The 21650-nt window shown below is 35.9% G+C and overlaps 1 protein-coding gene across 1 annotated transcript in view; it reads left to right on the top strand.

Annotated features, from left to right (window-relative positions):
* Window positions 1–2818: 2818 nt before the first annotated feature.
* Window positions 2819–21650, top strand: part of LOC149791324 (uncharacterized) — a 111859-nt gene continuing 93027 nt past the window's right edge. The window contains exon 1 of the mRNA XM_089971336.1: window positions 2819–2932. The gene's annotated coding sequence lies outside the window, so the exon portion shown is untranslated. The remainder of the gene's footprint in view (window positions 2933–21650) is intronic.

The raw sequence follows: 21650 nt of genomic DNA, 5'->3' as shown, positions 1-21650 counted from the left end.
AAAAAAAAAACTCGGCGATTTCTCAATTGGAAATAACTGATTTAATGCAATGCCAGCGTATTATTCCTATAACCTCCGCCATGTTCAATTTCTCCGTTAGGTATTAGCAATTGAACAATGCGTGATTGGGCACAAGCCTGCTACACTTAGCAGAGTATCATGAGAGGCCCGTGTACCAGGCTAGTCTGGCCTCGTGAAAGGAGCATCATGGGAAGCCAGTATAATGTCTGGCATGACATTATATCTACAAATAACGAATATTGTTGGAAAAGACACGAACATGATCGCTTGAGCAGTCGAAAATGATCGGCGATATATATTTTGACAGATGATGCAACAGTAAAACACCAAAGATGCCATGTGGTAAAGAGGGGCATAGGGAAAGATGTGACCTAGGTGAAAATTATAGAGTTGATCATATAATATTCGGAATGACATCTGAGATCATATAATAAGCCAGTTATATAACATTCTCACGTTGATACTATTGATGTTGCAGGGTGGACTCAGTGGGTATTGACAATAAAAATACGGGCACTAAAGCGCCCACGATTCCTCTACCTATACCCTTGTATTCGCCCCACCTTACACGACATATATTTTCCGACTAATAATACGTTTGTTAAAAGGCTGGCTAGAGTCGACAAACCGAAACCTGTGTTAGCAAGTGCTTCGGGTACCTGCACCAGCGCGATTGTGAAAGTAGGCAGATATTAAACCACAGTAAATAGTACAATCGAAGCAGAATCTGCAGTAGAGAACATTCAAGATTTAAAATGAAGTAGACGCTGTTTCGAAACAAAGGTATGACATTATTAGTTTCTTTATGTATTTGGTTTGTTGGGTGGGGAGATTACGTGAAAATTTGTAAAGATATGATTGGTCTTCCCGGAATTTTATTGATTGTCCGACATGATGTTGTGTGAGTTAAGAAGAAATGTTTAAAAATGTTATGTTGGTTTTATCTCACCTGCTGGATGGACTATATACTATGTAAATAGATAGTATAAACCTTCTCTTCCTATTTAACAATTTAGTATAAACCTTCTCTTCCTATTTAACAACAACTTTAATATTTAAGCATCCTGATCGTTTTTAAATTATTGATGGAATTTGATAACTCAATTACATGTTATTGCATTTTCATTTCAGTGAGAATAATTGCATGCTTCTGTTCTCTTTTAACAAACCAGCATGTTTTTTTTTTGGCAGCAAAAGTCATTGCCTTACAATTATCTGTGAACAATTTTTAAACCTAACTGTAGGCAACATTCTTCCGGACTACAGCTAATTTCGAGACCTGCAATTTGCCTCGGTATATACTTGTTTATAGGCATGTAGTTGTAAATGTACAAATTGTGGTACTTTTCATGGCTCTGTAATTCTATTGGTGCATTTTGCATACTTGTGGTCTGCCTGCAGCATAAAATATTTTCCAGTTACAAAATTGCATAAAACTGTCAATATTGTTTACATATAAAAACTATCGCACGTGAAATCAAAATATCATCGTCTGACAAAATTAGAAAGGAGAATAATATAAAGTACCAAGATTTGTTTTGTTAAAAAAATCGCTGATGATCGTCCGTGTTTAACAGTGACAGGTAAACACGCTCAATAGTTTCCAACAGAACACATTTTTTCATGTTAACATGGCTCATTTCTAAACGACTCAGTGGTCTGAGATATATCAATTCTCTGAGTATGTATTTCATGTAGCACTAATATTAATATTTGATCTATTCAGATTTCCAGTAGTGGATATTGCATAGTACCTAGTTAAACATTACTTTTCTAAACACGAAAGACATAAATGTAAAAACTATGTGTCTGTTCTGTTTAATGCATATTTTAACATAAATATGCTGCATGACAGGAACATCCGTATAGTTGAAAATGTTGAAACCTAATGTAAAATAATGGTAAAACTTATTCAATCAAACATTCAATCAAACAAAGTATCTCCGACGCAATTAAAGCACAACTATGCCATTGCCCCATCTTTCACTTGCCCCACCTCTTGTATAACGGCTTAAAATGACAGTTATGCAAATTGACACTGTCAATCATCACTCAGTACTTCATTAATGGACCTAGATGTGACTATCACTACAAAAAAACAACAAAAAAAAAAACCCGGCGTTTTCTCAAATGGATATATCTGATTAATTGCGATGACAGCGTATTATTTTTATTACCTCCGCCATCTTCAGTGTCTCCGTAGGTATTAGCAATTCAATAATAATCGATTGGGCACAAGCCTGCTACACTTAGCTTAGCATCATGACAGACCCGAGTACCAGGCTAGTCTGGTCTCGTGTGTGGAGCATCATGTGAGTCCAAAGTACCAGGTCAGACATGACAGTATATGTACAAAAAAACGAATATTATTGGAAAAAACACGAATATGATCGCTTGAGCAGTGGAAAATGATCGGCAATATGTATATTGACAGATGATGCAACAGTAAAACACCACAGATATCATGTGGGAAAGAGGCGCATACGAATTAATGTGACCTAGGTGAAAACTATAGAGTTGATCATATAATATTCGGAATGACGTCTGAGATCGCATAGTAAACCAGTTATATACTATTCTCACTTGTGATTCTAATGGTGTTGCAGGGTGGACTCAGTGGGTATTGACGATGAAAAAACGGGCACTTAAGCGCCCACGATTCCTCTACCTATACCCTTTTCGTCGCCCCACCTTACACGATATATAGTTTCCGACTAATAATAAGTTTGTTAAATGACTGGCTAGAGTCACCGAACCGAAACCGGTGTTAGCAAGTGCTTCGGGTACCTGTACCAGCGCGATTGTGAAAGTAGGCAGATATTAAACCACAGTAAATAGTACAAGCGAAGCAGAATCTGCAGTAGAGAACATTCAAGATTTAAAATGAAGTAGACGCTTTTTCGAAACAAAGGTATGAAATTTATAGTTTATTTATGTATTTGGTTTGTTGGGTAGGGAGAGTACGTGAAAGCTTGTAAAGATTTGATTGGTCTTCCCGGAATTGTATTGATTGTCCGCCATGATGTTTTATGAGTTAAGAAGAAATGTTTGAAAATGTTATGCTGGTTTTATCTCACCTGCTGGATGGACTATATATTATGTAAATAGAAGGTTTAAACCTTCTCTCCCTATTTTACAACAACTTTAATATTGAAGCAACCTGATCGTATTTAAATTATTGATGGAATTTGATAGCTCAATTACATGTTATTGCAATTTCATTTCAGTGAGAATAATTGCATACAAACCAGCTTGTTTTATTTTTCTTGGCAGCAAAAGTCATTCCTTTACAATTATCTGTGAACAATTTTTAAACCTAACTGTAGGCAACCGTCTACCGGACTACCGCTAATTTCGAGACCTGCAATTTGCCTCGGTATATACTTGTTTATAGGCATGTAGTTGTAAATGCACAAACTGTGGTACTTTTGATGGCTCTGTAATTCTGTTGGTGCATTTTGGATACTTGTGGTCTGTCTGCAGCATACAATATTTTCCAGTTACAAAATTGCATAAAACTCTCAATGTTGTGTACATATAAAAACTATCGCACGTGAAATCAAAATGTCATCAACGTCTGCCAAAATTGAAAAGGAAAATATTATAAAGTACCAAGATGAGTCTTGTTAAAAAAATCTCTGATGATTGTCCGTGTTTAACAGTGACCAGGTAAACACGCTCAATAGTTTCCAACAGAACACATTTTTTCATGTTAGCACTGCTCATTTGAAAACGACTCAGTGTTCTGATATATATCAATTCTCTGAGTATATATTTCATGTATGACTAATATTCATATTTGATCTATCCAGATTTCCAGTAATGACTATCGAATCGTAACTGGTAAAAGATTACCTTTTTTAGAACGAAAGATAAAAATGTAAAATCTATGAATCTGACCCGCTAATGCATATTTTAACATAAATATGCTGCATGACAGGAACATCCGTATAGTTGGAAATGTTGAAACTTAATGTAAAAAAATGGTAAAACATACTCGATAAAACTTTCAGTGAAATAAAGTATCTCCGACGCAATTTGGGCACAACTATGCAATTGTACAATATCTCACTTCCCCCGCCGCATGTATAACGGCTTAAAATGACAGTTATGCATATTGACACTGTCAATCAACACTCAGTACTTCTTTAATGGACATATCTGTGACTATCACTACCAAAAAAAAAACTCGGCGATTTCTCAACTGGAAATAACTGATTTAATGCAATGCCAGCGTATTATTCCTATAACCTCCGCCATGTTCAATTTCTCCGTTAGGTATTAGCAATTGAACAATGCGTGATTGGGCACAAGCCTGCTACACTTAGCAGAGTATCATGAGAGGCCCGTGTACCAGGTTAGTCTGGCCTCGTGAAAGGAGCATCATGGGAAGCCAGAGTACCAGGCCAGACATGACATTATATCTACAAATAACGAATATTATTGGAAAAGACACGAGCATGATCGCTTGAGCAGTCGAAAATGATCGGCGATATGTATATTGACAGATGATGCAACAGTAAAACACCAAAGATGCCATGTGGTAAAGAGGGGCATAGGGAAAGATGTGACCTAGGTGAAAATTATAGAGTTGATCATATAATATTCGGAATGACGTCTGAGATCATATAATAAGCCAGTTATATAACATTCTCACGTTGATACTATTGATGTTGCAGGGTGGACTCTGTGGGTATTGACAATAAAAAAACGGGCACTAAAGCGCCCACGATTCCTCTACCTATACCCTTGTATTCGCCCCACCTTACACGACATATATTTTCCGACTAATAATACGTTTGTTAAAAGGCTGGCTAGAGTCGACAAACCGAAACCTGTGTTAGCAAGTGCTTCGGGTACCTGCACCAGCGCGATTGTGAAAGTAGGCAGATATTAAACCACAGTAAATAGTACAACCGAAGCAGAATCTGCAGTAGAGAACATTCAAGATTTAAAATGAAGTAGACGCTGTTTCGAAACAAAGATATGAAATTACTAGTTCCTTTATGTATTTGGTTTATTGGGTGGGGAGAGTACGTGACAATTTGTAAAGATTTGATTGGTCTTCCCGGAATTGTATTGATTGTCCGCCATGATGTTGTGTGAGTTGAAAAGAAATAATTGATGATTTTATACTGGTTTTATCTCACCTACTGGATGGACTATATACTATTTAAATAGAAGGTATAAACCTTCTCTTCTTGTTTAAGAACAACTTTAATATTTAAGCAACCTGATCGTATTTAAATTATTAATGGAATTTGATAGCTCAATTACATGTCATTGCATTTTCATTTCAGTGAGAATAATTGCATACTTCTTTCTCTTTTAACAAACCAACATGTTTTTTTTTTTTTTTTTTTTTTTTTTTTTTTTTTTTTTGCAGCAAAAGTCATTGCTTCACCATTATCTATGATTACTTTGGAAGCATCACTGTAGGCAAAATGCAAGTGGAAATAATGTAACATCAACTCATTTGACATGAAGACAGTTTACTTTGATGATCCGTGGAAATTTTATTGTTCAAATGCAAACATATATATTTTCAACAAGTTTCCTATTTGATCTTAAAGCAAGTAAAGCGTTCTTTCCCAAGGAAATCATCTAGTTGTCCAATTATACAATTTCTTCATAAAATTCCAATGAAAACAAATACTCAAAAGTAAACGAAAATTTGCTATTTGCTATTAAATTTCTTTCCAAATTGTGAATTTCATTTTTGCAATAACTGTTTAAAATTGTCTGATTTATTCATCACCAAAAATGTTTATTAGAATGATTTAATAATTTATTTTATTAGTCAAGTGTGTGCTGTCTTAAATTATTTACTCAGATATATCTCGATAATTGCTGGAGTACAACCAAACGTTTTCAGTTGTCTTCTTCGTCATAACAAATATTTTGTTTTAATTTTCTTTTATTTATTTGTGGGGACACATCCAGATCCGCAACTGTGAAAACTAGCTGACGTATGAGGTGACCCACACACATATTTTAATGGTCCGAAAAGAGAATGGCGTTTATTTATGAAATTGGTTCCTTTGGTTCTGTATTTTTGCTGTGTGTATATTTAAAAAAGTAAAACGGAATTGGAACAAAAAGTAGTTTGGTATATGGCTTATCTTGATTTCAAAATTACTTGAAATAATTCTTTGAAAAAATCTCAGTGTTGTTTCTGTTTATATTCTCTTTAACGTTCATAATAGTTTTGTTCTTGTTATAGTTGTCTAATGTTTATACCTTTTTAATGAACAGTCATATTAAAAGTGACTTTTACTCCACTAAAGACCTTTTGTAAACAATTTGTCCTAAATAAAAATAGCTCCGATCTGATATCCTCTATGGCCCCCATAGTGGCCATCTTGAAGGACTTGGCATTGCCATTCCTACCAAAAGGATGCTCTTGTTTAAATGAGTTGGCACTCAATTAGATAGGACGCCTTGTTTGTCCTAAATAAAAATGATGACTATCAGACATCCGGTATGGTCACCATGGAAGAATTAGTGAAAATCTTGTTATCACTTCTTATCCTGAATGCAGTCATATTAACATGGTATTTTCACTACGAGACGTCTGGTCATATATATCAGGCCCTAAATTAAAATGGTGACCATCCAAGATCCAGTATGGCCGTTATCATATCCTACTAGTGCATTCATACAGAGCTGTTAAACATGGAGTTCTTGTCCATCTTCAAAGCATTTCTTGTTGACTTTATCCCATTTCTGATTTGTTGTAGGTACGGTTGAACAGCAAATATCTCATTTGCTCTGTCCTTACTGTTTTGTCCCCCTGTTTGAAAATTTAGGGGGCACACACAATTTGAAACTGAAAAATAATTGTTCTCACTTTATTTGATTGGAGAGCAATGATTGTCAAGAATGACGAAGCTGGTTCATCATGGTTAAGTGGAATTTCTTTGATGAAACGGGTATGTCTAATCACATGTAGTCGCATGTGATATATATATATATATATATATATATATATATATATATATATATATATATATATATATATATATATATATATATATATATTGATGAAACTTGACAGTTCAACCTTTGATGTGGGCGTACATGTTATACGTGCTGCTCATGACACTCATATGAGCATTTTAACCCACCAAAAACAGTCCCTTCTGAAACCCTCCCCCAATCCAACAAGAAATCAAACCAGAGATAGACAACGTCGTACACCATAATGGCTATATGCGTGCAAATGCTCATTTAGAATAGTTCATCAGGCTACTCAACCAAAATTACATTTAAATTAACCAAATAATGATGATTATTCTTGGGAAATAAGTTCATTTGTTTAAATTGCACAGGATATGATGAAAAACAGGCAATTATATATTACTGAAATGTTGAAAATGTGGAATGTATGTAATTTTTTCAGATGCGCTGAAAGAAGTATTTTTTTTTCCATCAATCATTTATTCATTCTGATACTCAACAATGATATAATGTCCTTTGATTATGCAAGTATAGGGTAATTAGATTGATAATTATTTTTGGTATGGGAGTATTGTGCAAGCACAAGCAATACAGAGAGGAACAAAATAATATTGAATGGCAGCAGTATCGCAGCCGTTGCTTGTATATTTTCGTGCCCTTGTCATTGTGATGCGAATACATCATCCTACATAGTGGAGAACTCTCATTAAGACGCAATCCACTCGTGCACTTAGTGTGCCAAAGAGCATAGCACGAGCAGATCCGTTATCTTAACCAGAGACAAATTGTTTGCTACGAATGTTTGACCACATTGCCGTCTCACTTCTACAATATTATATCTCAGTACTAGATTTATCCGTTTATTATATGTGTGTAACTTCTGTCCTCTTTAAGAATTTAGTTGCTTGAGGGTCCTTTTACCACGCTGTATCCCACCCCCTTACGGGTTAGGGTACAATCATATCCTTTTGAATATACGTTTGGTTACGGGTAAATCGTTTGTGTTAAATAATGACGCAGCTGAGGCTCTACAGTAAAATGCTAGGAACTGGAATTCCTTTTTCTGAAATAACTGACCAAGCATCAACTTGGTGTTTTATCACCTTTATATTTTAATAACTGTTCGCGTGACTCGCGTCGTATTGTTATTGTGTATGTGTCTGCATTGCTCCTCAATAAAGGTTTAACAACTGGAGCTTCTTATACTAATAAGTGTATGTGTATGTGTTTGCGTGTGTGTGTGTGCTGGATTTTTAATATACCATTAACAATTTTCGTATCGCTACGATGTCTGCAGTGTGACAGTTTATAGTGATGTCTAGCACTGGGGCATCATCCCGCAGATATGTAACATCATGCCCCACCCAGTCACATTATCCTGATACCAGGCCGACCAGTCCTAACACTAACCTCTCAATGCTGAGCGCCAAGCGAGGCGGCTGTTTGTACCATTTGTTAAAGCCTTTGGTATGAATCGGCCAGGGATCTAATTGGCGACCTCCCTTATTCGCATGTTGATCGAAATAGCTCTAACAATCGTGCAATATTTTAAGCTGTTAAAGTCTCACATGTTGAACATTTAAATGATGTACAACTGGATTGTAATGACTTTGGTTCAACCAGTCTTCACAAGATAGAAATATTAAAGAGTGCGGACATTAAAATGTCACATCTACAGCTACAGGAAAATAATGAATTAAAGCAGCTAATATGTGAATATGAGCACTTGTTCCCAGATGTTCCAACTCGAACAAACAAAATCTGCCATGATGCTGAAATTGTGCCTGTAAAACAGTACCCTTCCAGGACGCATCATTTCAAACTGGAATATTTGAAAAAAAGTGGTTATCTATTGGAGAATGACTTTATTGAACCAAGCAGAAGTAACCGGAGTTCGCCGTGTATTCTTGTGCCGAAACCACCTTTTTGCATCTTTTCCAAATTCTCAGATTATTGCTGTTAATAGCTATTTTTTCATGTGGTCATACTTCCTGCTTGTTCTGCTTTTTGTGCCCTGATATCAATATTTGTCTCGCAGCCGAACGGTTGCTGATCGAAAGAGTATACAATATTCAGATAACTGTATATAGGACTCAGCAAAAAGTTGCAACTTCAGCCTTGACATCACCACAAGTCTCTAACTTAGTTGTCCACTTTTACCTGTTATAAGAGTAGTAAATTGTTCAAAATATGCCTGATTGCAAAGCCATACTTCATCTTATAACAGGTGAAAGATCCATAATCCAGCCGAGAAATTAAGTAGGAGGCTTTCTGGTTATTTTCTCTTGCATCAATAGAGATAATTCCATAATTAAGGATTTTGGTTGTAGATATAACATTGGGATGTAACAGTTACCGTGCTATCGGCTAGTCTGGTCGGATCAGTTATTATATTTTCCTTGTCACCACCTCTCAGAGATTTTGAATTCAGTGCCGATCAAGTCACCCATAATTATAATATTATCAAAGATATTGAAGCCCCGTTCAATGATGATATTCAATAAATCCCAGAAGAGTGACGGTAAAGATGGATGACAATAGATTAGAAGTATCATATATTTCATACTTTTACACATATTTCTATCCATGTCACTTAAAGTTACGTATCAGCAGATTGGTAAATGTTTCAAAATCATATTTTCTGAAATATGGACCATTACGCCTGTTGCAAGATTTGTTGGATGACACCTAATTGGTTTATGATAACCGTCAAACTTAAGATCATCGTCGGTAATGTAACAAACAGATAAGATTTCGTAAATGCAACAATATCAAAAGCATCAAAAATATGTAGTGACGAAATTCTATCATAGCGAACAGATCTAATATCAAAACATGCATCATAGATAGCGTAATATCCGTTGATGACGTAAGCGAAAATCTTTCATCTATTCGATCTGAACATCGCGACCTGACGGAAATGAGTGAGTGATATTTCGATCGGCTGCTGTAATGGAAAAAATGTCGTGTTACGAACATTCACGACGAATCAACTGGACATTGACGAAAAAGGCAGAGGGATCTTCTAATAACTTATGAAGCTGAGAATGATGGGTAGAAAATAAGTATTTATTTCCTTTTAGAGTGCATATTGAATTAAAAATTAATGGTTTAATTCACCAGTATTAAATTGAAAAAGCTGGTATATTTCCAGTTCATGCGATTAAACAAAATCCCAGACCCCTCCCCACCCCCCGAAAAACAACAAAGAAAGTTTCTGGGAGTTTCAGTCTCAGTTTCGGCACTGGGGACAGTTTCATATAACTAATCTGTAACTTGTGCGCGGGTTTCAACTTCGTGACAGCGAGGTTCCAGAACAAAATATTTGAGAGATTTTAAAATAAACATTAAAGCTAGAAATGGAAATAGCCTTGGCTATATGGGCCAAAGATCGTCCCATTCAGGGAAGCAAATGCTGTCTGACATTCACTCTGTACGGAGAGGAGTCAATGCATATCGCAGGGTGGGCATGTAATGGGGATGTATTGCACAGGGGCTCGTATCGTTGCTTAAAATTGAACTTTCATACGAGTACTATATAATAACTTTATATAGAACATGTATGAAAGATAAATTGCAAGCAACGATACGAGCCCCCCTGTGGTTTATTGCACAGGGTCTCGTATCGTTGCTTACAATTTACCTGTCATTCATGTACAATATAATAACTACAAGGGAGGACACTTTTCTCCTTTCTCGAGACGTATTTAAGAATAAACGATGATATTTAAAGTTACATTTCGCATAACGTTATAAATTTGGTACCGATGTTTAGGTCAGACATTCGACTTCGTATGCGTATTAAAAGTTTGGTTTACTATCGTACCTTTCAGGAATGCCATACCATTTTCCCACGCTACTGCTTGACATGGCCATGATCGCGCCTGCTTAATATGCAAGTGGAACCCCGCTGAATGGTTAATTTATTATGCCATTCGAAATATAGCAAATGAGCGAATTATTTACTTGATATTGATTTGCTGCAACTGCATAATACAATACATCTTCTCCCGGTACACAGCTTGCAACATATTCATTGCTGACCAGTTTTACGCTACAAGCAATTAGTTTTCTTTACTGCAGTAACGAACTGCAGGAAACATTTCACGTGCAAAATCGATACTCCGCCAATATTTTCTTGACTCTGAATATAATTGAAGTTGGTCCATTTGATCTTTAGTGACTTTAAACTCATCTGTATTGGTTGGTGTACAGAAGAAACGTGTATAAAAATGGTTCGTTTTCTCAATCTTTACGTCAGAAGTGACGTTCCGCTGAATTTGAGCTGGTATATTAGCTGATTATTCATTTTTATTCTTGACATTATTTTAAGTTTTTACCATTTGGTCGCACACATTCAACCCCCATCAACCGATGTATCTATCTGTCTGTCTGTCTGTCTGTCTGTCTGTCTGTCTGTCTCTTTCTCTCTCTCTCTCTCTCTCTCTCTCTCTCTCTCTCTCTCCTCTCTCTCTCTCTCTCTCTCTCTCTCTCTCTCTCTCTCTCTCTCTATATATATATATATATATATATATATATATATATACACACACATTCGGGTTCAAAGGACAAACACCCACCAAGTAAGGATCCCACAACTTTATGTGAACCTAAAGATATAAATCTAATATCCCAAAACTAGTGTTCCTTACAATAGCAAGCCCAGCCACAGTAATGCATGTTTTCTCACTATGCCGTTGTCTTAGCAAGGGTTAGAGATAAGGGATTTTAATTAATTTAATTGTTGTGGCTTATCAATGGGCATGAACTGGTCCTGGCTCAGGTAGCCCTGGAAAGACAAACAACATAACTGTTCCTGTTGATGGTCTTGGTTAAGAAATATCCATGATGCGGGGGTTGATGTACTGACCAACTGCCAATACTAACAGCTAGAATATGATATGCGCTAAGAGAGAAATGTTGCTGATAACTATATATGTATGTGTGTGTGCGTGCGTGTGTGTGTATGTGTGTGTGTGTTCTTTTCGCAGTCAGTATGACACATAACTGTTAACATTGTGTTATGGGCTAGGCCCGCAATAAATCGCTAGCCTGCGATGGGGATTGATGTTTGCGCTTGGGCATGATTTATTTAGAGACGATTTAAGTAGCTGGTAATGCCAAAGTTCAAATAATCCTGAGAGAAATGTATGTCATTTGAAATAGGTCTCGTGAGTTTTTCCAGGATAGTTATTAAAAATTAATATATATATATATATATATATATATATATATATATATATATATATATATATATATATATATATATATATATATATATATACATTCTTTACAGCACTGTATACAATGATTCAAGCAACCGCGGTCAAGACAATAACGGCCCAAGTATAATTGGGATGAACATATTTATAAACTTGTCAGTTTTTAATCCCTGTGTGATCCAATATATAACAATTCACTTGAGGTGGCTCATTAAATTATTTCGAATATTTTCCATATCGAACAATATGAAAATGAACTATTTAAATTGAACTTATTTTCTGGAAATAAATTCTAAATGAAAGTTGCTGCTGTGATAACATAATTTGTTTGTTATTTATGTTAACTGCTAAACCTCGAAGACGTACTAAATGAGGGTAATAATGGTGGTTGATTAAAGGCTTAAGGCACCGTGCATTTTATTATCTGATTGAATAAAAATTTTGACATATGGATTTCATATTATTTATTTTTTGTGCATACAATATTAACACAAAGGTTGGCGTGTCGGCTACAAATATATACATGCTAAATGTGTGTGTGTGTGTGTGTGTGTTGGATTTTTAAAGTAGCTTTAAAAATTTTCAGTCATATCGCTACAGTGTTTGTAGTGTGGCAGTTTATAGTGATGTCTAGCACTGTCATGTCTGCGGCATGATGTCCCACCCAGTCACCTTATTCTTGCACCAAGCAGACCAGTCCTAACGCTAGCCCCTTAACGCTGAGCGCCTAACGAGGCAGCTGGTAGTACCATTTTTATATGTATTTTGTATGATTCGGCCGGGATTCGAACCCGCGACTTCCCGCATCAGAAGCGGATGCTCTAACCATTAGGCCACCGGAGCGGTACACGCTGAATTGTGTGATTATACAGTTGCATGTATGTGCTAGGGAAGAGTATCATGTGATACTTATTTCAAATATCGTTATGTTTCAGGAAAGGGAATTTTGGACATAGAATACATAATGTTCCATGAACACTTGATAGTTATATGTCTGGTCTCACGTTATATGGTCTACTAATTGTGATTCCGCGATTTTATTCATTGGTTATATGCTGTGACGTATAATATATGAAGTTGAAGTGATTTTCAATCGTGTTAAAGGAGTGTGTGTGTCAATCTCAAAGGATTGACAGAACCAGAAAGACATTTTGTCATCGACATCTTTGTATTCTTCTAAGCATATACATACATATATATATATATATATATATATATATATATATATATATATATATATATATATATATATATATATATATATATATATATATATACATTGTTTAGCAAATAATTATAATCATAAATAAATTGAGATCAACAGTGAAATTGTATCAAAGTATTTCGATATCTCTCCTGGCCTAATTGTTACAGTAAAGTTATAACGAAACTGTTGGTGCATCTTGGGAATACCTTTGACACATACAATGTGTGAACTAACTTAATGAAACCAGATTTGTGTTTTAAAAAGTCTCGTCTGCATGTGAGATTCACCGTAGAAGATTAATAAATAATGGGTATTCAGGTATGCAATATTTCAACGATCAATCTAAATGTCTGAGCAGGACACAGCTGAAATGTTGGCCAAGTCGTCTTCTGCAGAATTTACAATATGCGCTGTTACTAATGATATCAATTGTAACACTTTACAAGGCAGCCTGTCTAACCACCAATTGTGCAGTTCGGCCCTTTCCATCTGCTGTGACAGTCGAAAAGATAAGAACCGTTTGCATTGCTACAATTACCATCATTTTGGCAAGGAGAACTGTCGCGTTCATTGATATCTGAAATTTGTACAATAATGAAGGTTTATTCAAGAGTATGTGATTCAATTGAGAGAGGAAACAAATGATATTATGCCAAGAAAGATTTGCGCATGATAGAACTATCATATTCACATATAACTGCAGTCTGATTAATACAAGAATATATGAATTCAAGCAATATTTTTTCTTAACCATGCATTACATGACATTTCAACTTAAATTATTAAATTTGAATTTTCATAAATAAAACAGAAATGACATTTTCATATAGTCACAAACATATCAAATTTCTTGTTGCGGAGATATTTTTATTGCTATCAAGACTTCCCAGATAAATATAGTAAAAGTGTTAGACTGCAGGAAACAGAAAATCCGACTATAAGGCAAAGAATAGAGCATGCATTACAGCAGGAGTAATTGGGGAGAAAGAATATGATGAAAAATGACCAGTGGTGCAGTTCACTCCTTTCCAGCCAATCGCATACTCACATGAAGATCCTTCGATATTGATACAATTACAATTACGTTTCGCCCCAAGAACAATCGCTTTCATCTACGTCTGCATTTTAATGTGTATAGAGCATTTTGATTCTACAAGGTTTTTATTACAATTTTCGAAACATTTATATCCATATTAAGATGGAAAAGTATTCTCTTCTTATATTTTAGAAACAAAAAAAAAACAACTTTTAAACACAAAAATGACTGCATTATTAACTGTGTATATTGGAGAAGAGTAATCACATTAATCGTGCCTTAAATGAGATACAACTATTAGAGTTTCTTTTAGGTAAGTCTTTTATAGAGGATGAGTGTTCCAAAGAGGTGATTTGTAAAGTGTAATTGGAATGTTGTCGTTTCCATTACGGTTAAGAAACCATGTGAGGTCGCCTTCATCAAAAGCGCATCGCTTACCTGTTGACCAGGTGTGTCAAAGCCAGCATATTTGCCAGCGGCACGAGAAAATAGTATTAGTATATATATATATATATATATATATATATATATATATATATATATATATATATATATGCGCGTAGATGTCAGACATTCATTTGCATCTCAAACGTAATGCTTCAACAAATTACATTTGAAACAAGCTTCATCTTGATTTGCAGAATAATTAAATTACTTTATGATGCCACTGTTTGTTAACAGGTGTATTTTAAAAGAGAAGTGTGTCACTCCTGGAAAATAGGAATAGAAATACGAGTGCAAGAAGAAGAAATTATGTTATTTGTTCGGACGCAGTCACTGAACCTTTAATTTGTTACACAATAGTCCCTAGAAAGTTGTGTGCTTTTATACAATTAATAAAATGTATTAGTTTTATTGTAACCAATTATAATGCAAAGAGAAACTGTCCTTCCGAATAAACAGAATATTTGACTCAAACAATATATTTAGTCAACACTGAATGTTTATGCAAGTTCTGTATGATGTCATTTAGAGAGACTTTCTTCATATCATGCACGCAAGATGCATGTACCGCTATCCTTAGCTTTCTAGTCGACCATATCCTGAGACATTTTTCACTGACAGGTCTAATGGATAGATTAATTTTGTCGAAAATGTGTGTGTGTGTGTGTGTGTGTGTGTGTGTGTGTGTGTGTGTGTGTGTGTGATTTGGCTTTTAAACATAGCCTCAAAAAGTTTTCAGTCATATCGCTAAGATGGCTGCAGTGTGGCAGGTTATAGTGATGTCTAGCACTAGGGCATCACACCACAGACATGTAGCATCATATCCCACCCAGCCATATTATCCTGATATCAGGCCGACCAGTCCTGACATTAAGCTCTTAATGCTGAGCGAACAGCGAGGCAGCTATTAGTACCATTTTTATGTCTTTGGTATGACTCGGCTGGACTTTGAATCCGCGACCTCCCGTATTCCAGACGGACGTTCTAACCACTTTGGCCACCGGAGCGGCTAGTTGAAAAAGAAGTACATATCCTGATTACATGCCCGATAAGCAATCATCTTTTTCCTTTTGTATTGTATTTTTCCCGTTTCAAGTCACGCCCTATATCTGATCAGCAGATAAAGCCCGAAGAATCGAACGTGTTTGTTATCATTTTCCTTTTTGTTGTTAACGTCTTACTTCAGAAATTATTTTGCTTACCTTCTCAAATCACGTTCTACAACTTCTGACGTAATGATGTCCCTCTGTAGACCTGAACAGTGTTTTAAATTAGTGCCGTGGTATTTTTTGTGGTCTGTTTAACCTTCCCATTTTGTTTCTTATACTTAAGCTCACTGGGCCTTCATATTTTGCTTGTCTGAGCGATATTTCCTTGCTATAAAATATCACCCTGTCTATATTGACTTCAACTGAAAGAATCACATTGTAATGCATAAAACTGCACTGTAGGAAATAATATTGATATATTTATCGAATATTTTACACGTACTTCTGATTATCATGTCTACTGCATCGCTCTAAAATAATACATTTTCCCTGAACGTATGATTTGCAAACTAAAGATAAATAAATCCTTACTGGCCAGAGACCATCTGTCATCATGTTTTCCTAGGTTGCTGGGGTTTACTCTAAAATCGCATACCCTGGTCAAAGCAGACTGTTGCATTACATTAGCATCTTTACATTGATGTTTACTCGTACCGTTTCAAACAAAAGTAACGAACCTCATTACTGGGGAGCATAAGTTGGTGATTCAGTTAAACGTTTATGACTAAGATGCGAATTCGACGTTTCATTATGAATGAAACTGTTATAATTTGTATTAGCTTTTAAATTAAAAGTGCTTGCGCATACCTTTTATGGTTTACGCATCCGGATCATAAGAAACTATGAATTCCAAAAAAAATCCAACAAATCGCAAATATTCTAAAGAAATCAAAACACAAAATCTGTTAAGTATTTATATTTGTTTTTCTAGAGTGATTTAAGTGGCAACTTGATCACCATGTCCCTTGATATGTCACACTGAATCCATTACACATTGATGTTGGCGTCGTTACTGATGCCAAGCTCTGTGGATGGTGATTTTCTAGATCCATCACCATATATGTCACCATTGATATCTGTTTATGGATTTATGTTCTCAATTGTTATTGTCTGTTTTTCCTGTGTCTCGATTTAACGCGTCATGCTTTCTTCCATAACAACTGTCTAAAGTTGTTAAAATCCTCTTTCTCTGCTTATTTGTTCTCCTGACATTCATCCTTTTTTCTTATATTTTGACTTCTTTCTCTCCATTTCCATCTTTGTCTTAATATGTCACAGCATTATATGTCCTATTACAATTAGAGTTTTAGTAACCTTTTATTTATGCAGTTAGTGGCTTGACTGAAACAGTAAGGAATATATTTTTTTTTTTGCTCCGGTAGTACAATTATGAGCGAATGTACTCTAAAGTGGCTCCAATAAGTTAGAAATGGTCAAAGTTTTGCGATAGTGATGAAGAGACTTAATGATCACCCAAAGTAGCAAGTATGCAAATCTTCTGCTCGTTCACTCACTTGATAAGTTCTCTAAGAAAACATCAGGAGGAATGGAAGTCACTAGGAGCTGGTGAGAATTTAAGATTATGGGAAATGAAGATTACATTTGGGACACTATGGGACTAGCGTATGGTGCCACGTTCGGGGATAGTAAGGGCTTGTGGATTTGAACAAGAGCCACTATTTTGGGAGGGTATGTGGCTTATAGATGAGTAAAATCATTTGCGAGATAATAATGTGCGCAACAGTAGAAATATAATTTAAATTAATAATGAAAATATCATAGATAATATATGATGAGAACAACATAATTTTGAATGGCTCTTTATTGGCACTACTGACAGATGTGTTCGATGATGTATAACAGAATACTGCTGGATACGCTCTGCTTATATTTGCACGGTGGTGTTGAATTCCATGTCAACTCTTTGGCGTTGGGATAAAAATAAATACCAGTTCCTTGTAAACGTTGTGGTGTTGATGTAAATAATAAATACCAGTGATATAAATAATATCGGGGCTCTAATGTACATTGGATGAAATGGTACAACTCCAATAAAAACATCTGCTTGTGAAGTTAAAGACAGTCAAACTGGTAAAACATGCTAAATGATCCAAATCATAGACATTTTTGATAATATTTTTTTTTAAATTGAAGAGTCTAATGAGTATGAATAATATAGAGCTATTAATTTACACCAAAAAAAAATGACTCGTAACGCTAGAGAAAAATAACTTTTATCCACCGGAATATATCTGCTTTGTCCACGATTGCGTGTGAAGTTAAATGAGCTTTGTTCCAAAACTGAAGCATTCACGAGCAAGAATTATGCAGCCTAGTCGAGACTGAAATTCCTACACGTTCGTTCAACCATGGCAAATTGTTCCCGTGATAGTAACTCTTCATACAATTTACCATGTGATTTAATTGAACACTTCAGGGATGCCGAGATTAATTTCTAGCAGACAACACTGTGCATGTCCTTACCATGTGGCAATTTGAACAGCCGTATATTCAGATCAACTCAAGACGTACCCCAACATGTTAAAATACGAGGGAATAATATCATTTACGACATACGAATGACCGATAAATGTGAACAAAAAGTTGTATCGTTATTGGAGCCAAAGAAGCAACATTTTCTCAGGATTAGATTTAGCAAGATAAAACGCTGATCAAGTGGTTGCCAGAGATAAATTGAAACCAATACGAGAGCAACGTCGTCGACATCAACAGGCTTTTGTGTTAGCTAATTTAACTCCACAACGAATGTTGACCGGAATTGACAAAATTCATTACTAAAATGCATATCCGGTAACCACAGCCGTGTACGGAATTTCCATTATGAAAGAACCACGTCGTAAACGCTTAGCGGAGATGCGCGATGGAGATTTCAACAGTGCAGCACTTCATAATGCTATGGTTGAAATATGTGTTTAAATAGCCAGTCTTTATCAAAATAAAAATAACCGGCGAGGTGCAGTACAACTAACGGACTCACATGGGATCATACACTAGCATTCCCTTTCAAGCGTGCTATAGAATGTTACGACGAAGATGTTTACCACTCTGTCGCCATCGCGAACTTTACCGCAAACGACTATGTATCTGTCTGGTTGCTTGAGAGAGATCCTATTTCAGAGTGAAATAATCTGTTGATTTTGACGTCTGAAACATCTTGTACGGACTGAATTTATATATGTCGCACACATGTATTTTCCTGACGATAAACAACACTACGTCGAAATCGCTAACTAATCTTGTACAACCATATCTGGTGCTGTAAGTACTTAGAGCGTCCGTCTCGGATGAGATATGTCGCGTGCTCTAACCTCGGCCGAGTCATACTAAATACTAATACAAATGATTCTAGCAGCTGCCTCGCATTAAGAGGTTAGTGTTAGAAATGTTCGGGCCGGTGTCAGGATAATGTGACTGGGTGGACATCATTGAACGACATCACTATAAACTGCCACACTGCAGACATCGTAGCGATATGACTGAAAACTTGTTAAACGTACATTAGAAATCGAAAACACACAAATTGCACACACACAACCATATCAGTTGAGTCATTGATATGACGACAACAATTAGATAAATACATAACTGGTCGCCAACGCCAAAATCATTTCTCGAAGATGCCGAACAATCTTGCATAGAACACGATCATGGAGCTGTTTAGAACACAGATTGCAATTAATTTCAGCTGCAGTAGACAACTTATCTCAACTTGATGTTACAAAGTTGTTAAAGAGATTGCTACCCACATCCATTTCTATGTCCAGCGAGGTTTCGGCATGTGTACTGACGCTCAATTCAGTTCTAACTAGGAAATATCGAAGAAAAAGTAGCTCTAGCTTCAACTGAGAGCATTGTAACACGGGATCAGAACACACCAGTCTCGTGTTCCTACTTGTTTGATTTGACGCTAAAATGATGGCTCACTCTTCCGTAGAAAATTGATAGGCATATAATGAAATCACATATCAAACGCAAAAATCATATTTGATGCTGTTTCGTTGGTGTCGGCACTACACTAAGAAATTCTTGTCTGGGCTGTAATTCTTGAACCGGTTGGTATATTCGAATTATAACTGGTACAAATGTTACTTAATCTAGAACATATGTCGATCACAAACTCAGCGCCGTGCATCCAAGGTTACTGTCACAAAGTGGGTCAAAGGTAAAATCGTATCCGAACTTGAACTTCTTAACAGGCTGGTGTCTTCGAATAATAATTGCTACAGATGTTACTGAGATTGTGACGCAGACGGGCATATACTGTCCCGTTATGCGGTGCATTTGTTTTTTTTTTTTTATTAGCTCAGCTGATCAACTGATCAGCTGATTAGGTGAGTTGTTAAGGATGGTCTGTTGTCCGTCCCTCAGCCAGTTTAGATTGTGTGCACCTTAGACGTTCCATTATACATCCAATCTTGATTAAATAAACTTGAAAACAACTTGTATTCCAACAATACATCGGTTCCTGACCTTAAACAGCAATATCCGTTTATATTAACCAGAATTATTCAACTTTGTTTAAAATTGTAATAGTTTATCTTCTGTTTATTTTGACCAATTTTAACCAAACTTGGCAGCAAGTTATTTTCCGAACACTTCAGCTCCTTTCTTGAATTAGCAATATTCTCATGCTTAGAACAGTTATACGCCTTTTTGCATTATTTAGCCTTTTGTACACTCTAGAGTTGAGCAGCAGGGACAACTTCTGAAAGCGGATAATGCAGGATATGCAATTGGAGGTCGAATTGGTGTTGTTGATAATGGTGTATTGGCGTTGTTTAACAGTGCCACATACATGATTGATGGAAAAAATATTGAATTATATTTCGAAAATGTTGACGTTGTCACGGCGATATTGCGCCTCGCAAGATATTCCAATGATTATCCAGAGTCCACTGGTCCGTCAATGATGTTAGCCAAAGATACCACTGATCAACCCTAGAATTAAAACATGAGAACATATACCGCTGGAACTGAAGTCGCATCAATGTATGAAAATTTCAATCAACAAGTTTTGTCAGTCTCATTCTACTATAATCAACCGCAGCGGAGTGCCATATTGCAGCATTTTAAGCGAGTTCGCCATCCGAAGCTCGAAATGACTCGATTTACGATAAACGGCCAACTGCCGGATTTTGATTTAACTGGATTTGCCAAGAAAGAATTATGTGAGGTCGCCAAAAACATTCATCCGGTTATTTCTGCTTGGTCGTCATTTTAACGACCTAGACCAGGATAATTATGCAAGGAATAAAACGCGGTTGGGCTCCAATAGTACTATCAAGCTTTATGCTTGATAAAATTAAACTGATATTTCTGACAGTAAACGAGGCGATAATTTCATATAGGCCACAAAAGGAGGTCTGGTTACCAAAACAAGACAAAAGGGAGAGAACTCATTTGCAAATGATATAGGTCGAACAATAATTGGTAAATTTACACATGGTGCCTCATCTGGTAACAAACATCGTTGTACAATATTCATTATAGACAAAACAGAACTAGTTTTTATAATCGCCGATACAGTAAAATTAGGTGTATTTGTAGATCGGGGACATATAAATCTACCAAATGGAACTAAGTTAGGTATTATTGTCAAATACTAGTATGGTGATTTAACGCAGTTTATTCATTTGAGATTTTCAATGCTCGCTTATACTTCAATAAACATTTTATCGATAATCATCATA

Source organism: Sinohyriopsis cumingii, chromosome 9, assembly GCF_028554795.1.
Source record: "Sinohyriopsis cumingii isolate HCF-2022 chromosome 9, ASM2855479v2, whole genome shotgun sequence".
NCBI classification, from domain to species: Eukaryota; Metazoa; Mollusca; class Bivalvia; order Unionida; family Unionidae; genus Sinohyriopsis; species Sinohyriopsis cumingii.
The sequence above is the reverse complement of the archived record's forward strand: the minus strand, read 5'-3'. Positions and strand labels throughout refer to the sequence as shown.